This window comes from Lolium rigidum, chromosome 2, assembly GCF_022539505.1.
Source record: "Lolium rigidum isolate FL_2022 chromosome 2, APGP_CSIRO_Lrig_0.1, whole genome shotgun sequence".
Lineage (NCBI taxonomy): Eukaryota > Viridiplantae > Streptophyta > Magnoliopsida > Poales > Poaceae > Lolium > Lolium rigidum.
The window spans coordinates 132,292,508-132,297,865 of record NC_061509.1 but is presented as its reverse complement, the minus strand read 5'-3'; positions in this window follow the sequence as shown (position 1 = coordinate 132,297,865).

The following is a 5,358-nucleotide window of genomic DNA, read 5'->3' as shown; positions in this document are numbered from 1 at the left end:
TTATCCGGGCGCTTTCGCGTTGTTACAATGAGTTGTGGTTGTGCCTCTAGGGCTCCCGGGATCCGGCTTATAAAGGCGCACGGATCTAGGGTTTACATGGAGAGTCCTAGCCGGATTACGGATAGCCTAACTACGGTACAATATCTTGCCGTGCACGTCACGGATCCGCCTTCCATATACGTCGTCTTGGATCCGGGTTCCTCATGGGCCTCCATGGATCCGGGTTACTCCTAAGGTCGGTACGGATCCGACTTGCGATCCTGGGCTGGACTTCTTCCTTCATGATCAACGACAAGCGGGCCGCCCGATGGGCCACATGCCTCATCACCATCGCGTGGGCCACCCGGGCTTGCCGGATCTAGGCACCTGTCGATGGTACACCCATGAAGTATACCCACAACGGTAGCCCCCGAGTTCTCCGAGTTTCACTGCGGTTTCCGCCTTGCTCGGTTCATCACGATCTCCGGCAAACGTTGGTAACGCGGAGAAACTTGAAGAGCTCCAACTTCACATTTTCTTCTTTCCCCAACTATTAGTCGGAAAATGCTCCCATCCTGCGGGACTTCATCCATCGACATTGCAAAGAACATTTCCGGGTTACTCCCTGCTCGCGAATGAGAACTAACTTATCCTCACGCAATTAACCGGAATCTTAAAAGACTCAAACGGTTCCGCCAATTCTGGCACCATTTTCGCGTGATCTCTGCGGTAACTTATCTCTAGCCATTTTTACTGTTAGGGTTTGGGACACGTGTCGCGCATCCAACGGTGCGACGCTTGCGTTCCGACCACAGGATGCGGAGCACGAATCTTATCCCCTCAGCCTATAAATATCCGCCGTCGAGGCCCTTACCCTCATTCACCCCCTTCTCACCTCTCTGCCGAGCGCCGCCCGTGAGCTCTTCCTCCGCCGTGCCGGAACCTGCCGGAATAGTCGCCGGAGCATCACCGGAGCGAGTCCACCACCGCAGTGTTCTTCGTGTTCTTAACTCCGGCGAGCCACCGCGCGGAAAACTCATCGCCGGCGACTCCGACCACCGCATTCGCCATTACAGTAAGTCTTCGAGCTTCATCTTCGCGCCGTAGTTGGTAGGGGTGAACTTGGGGAAGACAATGTGGGATCCGACTAAAGTAAGTTTCCGCCAAACCCTTTTTCTTCCGATGTCTTCAACGACTCCGCCTCCGACCTCGGAACCAATCATGGCGACCCCAATCTCCTCCGCCCCTCCTCCCTTCGTTCCGGTCGAGGCTGGATCCTTCAAAGGATTCCGGCAAGGAGGCTGAGGGACCTCCGCTCACCGGAAAAAACCTCCGGGGCGGGTCAAACGGAGCGCCGAGCGGAAGAAGCAAAGAAGTCGAAAGCTCGGAAGCGAGATTCCGAAGCTAAAGGAAAATGGTGGCCGTGTACCACCACCGAGATGGAGCTGAAGAACCTTGAGTCGGAGGGCTTTACGCAACCGGAAGGCTGGAGGTCGGTTCCAAATGAACTTGCTCCGGCTCCGAGGGACGACGAGATGGTGCTTGACGAAGGCACCGGTGGAGCGCGGATTTTCATTTCCGCCTTCGGACTTCTTCTCGGAGATTACGAAGACGTATGGACTTCAACCCCACAACATATCTCCGAACAGCGTGCTCGCCATCGGCAACCACGTCGCCCTCTGCGAAGGCCATCTCCGGGTAACCCCCGAGATCTCTCCGTTCCAATACTTTTTCTCTGTCCAAGAAGGAGAGGATCCGGCAATCCACCGAACTCGCTACATGCGGATCCATCACCTTTATGATCCGCCCGGGCCGCGTCTACCCCCCCACCGACCGCCACGAATCCGCGAGGTACTGGTCCGGGGGTTTCTTCTATCTGAAGGACGTCTCCGACCCCCGCGAGTGAAAAGAAACTTCCGCCTTTTAAGAACCGCCCCGCCACCGAGCTTCCGTCATGGACGCACTTGCCCCCACTTCTCCGACTCGCCTCAAGCCGGCCCGCGCTGTCAGGCGGATCTGCAAGCTCACGGAGGAGGGGCTGACGGGAAAGGACTTAACCCTTTCCTGGTTTACCAAGCGGATCCAGCCGCTCCAGCAAAGGGACCGCCTGATGTTTGAATACACAGGACGCGATGATCCAATGCGCGCCACCAAAGACAATCTCTCCGCCGACGCCATCGACAAGAGGATCCGGGTCCTCATCAAGATCTCACGTGATCTCCATGTTCACGTGTGCAACAAAGACATCCACACGAATGGATCCGGAACCGCGGTACATCGTCTTGACTTTGGTCTATTGTTTTTCTCCAAACTTTTTTGTCTGTGTTTAACTCTGTATTAGCTCGAGGCGCTTGAGGAAAATGAACTCGGAACTCTCCTCCGAGTCCCGTCCACCGGTAACGCGGATCCGGAAGCCGCATCGGAGGCGGAAGCTCCCGAGGCTTCCCGCCCCGCTAAGAGGAAGAAGCCCGCTCCTTCCAGCCCCCATGCGAAACGCGCCCGCGAAGTGCTCGGCATTGCGGCTACCCGGAAGTGGAGGCGGAAAAGAAGCGCCTCTCGCTGATTAATACCAGCAACAAGGGGCAGCCTGCCATCCGGCACTTCTTCAAGCCTTCGGGTAAACATCTACTTCCGAGACCCAAGTTACGGTTTAACGCTCGCTCTTATACTTTTATGTTTTTCACGAAGCTCCGGAAGCCAGCCCCCCAAGGCCCCAAGGGTCCTCAAGAAGAGAGCCAGGCCATCTCCGGCTTCTTTTCCCATTACTCCTGAGGTTGAAGTTCCGCCCAAGGCTTCCTCCGCCACCAAGCCGGATCCAAAGGATATCATCAACGTTGACGACCTTCCTGAAGATCCTGCTCATCATGGCGATTCCGCCAAGGGGACCTCCTCACCCGTTCCTCCGCCAGATCGGCCAAGCTCCGCTTTCGCGGGGCCCACGGAGAAGAACAGGAGCAAAGGCTAAGCTCCTCCAAGTTACCAACGCGCCCCGAGTCAACCTCCAACCAACTCCGTCCCTCCAAAAGCTTACCCTTGCACAACGTCACGCGGAAGTTTCCGCCATGCTGAACAAGGTATGGGGAAAACCGGAGGAGGAGGTGGGTTATCTCGCCGAGCTGGAGGACAGCACTGAAGGAATTTTTCGCCAAGCACAAGGAAGTGCGGCCAGGTAATACTAGCCCCCAAGCATTGGGTGATATAGTTCCGTGTAACGTGTATTATCCGATGCTTTCCCAGAATGTACTTTAGTCGGAAATTTAAAATTTTTATACCTCAAAGACTGAATTCCTCGCTAGCCCCCAAGATTTTAAATATCCGGCTATCTCCCTGCTGCTTCGCAGACCACGCGGAAATTGCACGAAGATCTCCGCATTCACGTGCTAGAGCAGATCACGGAGATCGAGGGGCTGCGCCAGAATGCGGAAAACAGCCAAAAGGCTATCCAGCTGCTTGAGACCCGCCTTAAAGGTACGAGATCCGGGTCTTCTCTTTTTGTGCTGTCATAGTTGTTCAGGATGCATAATATGTGCAACTTTCTGCCTTCAGAAGAAACTGCCAAGCACTCCTCGTTTGATGAGCTTTCCGCCAAAGTCAAGGTGCTTGAGGCGGAGAACGAGTCCCTCAAAACCTTCATTCATGAATCCTCTAATAAGGAGGCTGAGGCGAGGAAAAAGCTCTCCGAGAAGCATGCCGCGACACGGCGGAACTGAATGACAAGCGGAGAAAAGCCGGGGCCGCGTGATTTCCATAATGTCCAAGAACGAGTTCGGAGGAGGAGGCGGAGGCTATTGACAAACTTATCTTCCGTAAGCATTTTTTCGTATCGTTGCTCCGACCATCTTGTATGATTCCTCTCTAACGGAACTGAACCTCTTTCTTCCACAGCAAGCCTTGGCTTTGAATGGTCAAAGGAGTCAAACCTTACGAGGACGGAGGCATACGATGAAGCGCGGATATCAATTGACGCGTTATTTGAAGCATGTCGCGGAATCGCCACGGCTCTGTCTTTGAAGAAGGCCAAAACCACAGTCATCGATACGATGACCAAACTTATGGGACTGGTGCCGGATTTCATCAAGGACTGGCAGAAGTCTTCAGCACGCGGAGTCGCCTCCCTAGTCTTGGCCACCTGCAAGGCTCACTTCCCCTCGCTCAACCTGGCGGATGTTGCACGCGGAGCCCCCAACGATTCCGACATGGGCGCCCTCCTCGCGGAAACCGAAGGCTACGAGCAGCTGTTTGTCAGGCGAGTGGATCACTCGTTCTGGTATAACAAGCATGATCTGCCCGAAGGTTTTTCCGATGCAGAGGAAGAAGCAGGTGAGCCGGAGTTTTACGGGGAAGGATCCGGGTCAAGCGGCGAGCATTCCGGAGGAAACTCTGGCGACGACTCCGAAGCCGGATCTGATGATAGCGACGACGGCTCCAACTACCAGCAATCTGAAGAGGAGGACTCCGAATAGAGTTCCTGTTTTAAACAATGAAACAAGTTGCATCATTTTGGCCCCAGAGTGGGTTTGTAATAAGACTTAAATTCTTAAGTAGCTAGGAACAAAACGATTATGCATGGGGCGGAAACACTTATCCTGCTATCCGTTAATGTTATGTGCATGTTTCGTTTTATGTCGGAAAGCAAGTGCTGACTTCGTTGTTTTCCGGCTTGCCCGCTTGACCTTCCGCGAGCCGGAAGACCTTAGCCGGAAACGCTCGCCAGCGGCGGCGAAGCCCAATGGCAATCCGTCAATAACCGCGGAAACAAGCCCCCAAGCATAGGTGCCGGAAATCGCTACTAGGAATCCACGAGTTCGCAACAGACGACAACTTAATCAGAAAACTTAAGCTTACGTCCTGAAGGACGATTTTTGAAAATCACAACTTTTATACACGCCTAGACGGAAAAATCCAGCTCTGCGGTTTTAGTCGGAAACATACACGATCTAAAAATGAACAAGTAAAGGAGGTAAAAGACTCAAAGAGTGAACCATAAGCTTTATTTCATTGATCATGTATAATATTGTTACAAGGTAAGCAAGTCTATGCTAAGTGTGGAAAGGACGTAGCTGTGCAATGTTCCAAGGGCGATCTGTCTCGTCGTAGATATCATCCGGATCCTCACGCTTGCGTTTCCGGCGCCAATTAGCAGGTCTGTCCCTCAGCTCTCGGAAATCGACAAGGTAATACGATCCGTTTTGAAGCACTTTGCTAACGACGAAGGGTCCTTCCCATGGAGATTGCAACTTGTGATCTTTCACCTGGCGAAGGCGGAGAACCAGGTCTCCGGCCATGAACGAGCGATTCCGGACTCGACGACTGTGATAACGTCGGAGCTTCTGCTGGTAGATGGCGGAGCGCTGGTCAGCTAAATTCCGAGCTTCTTCG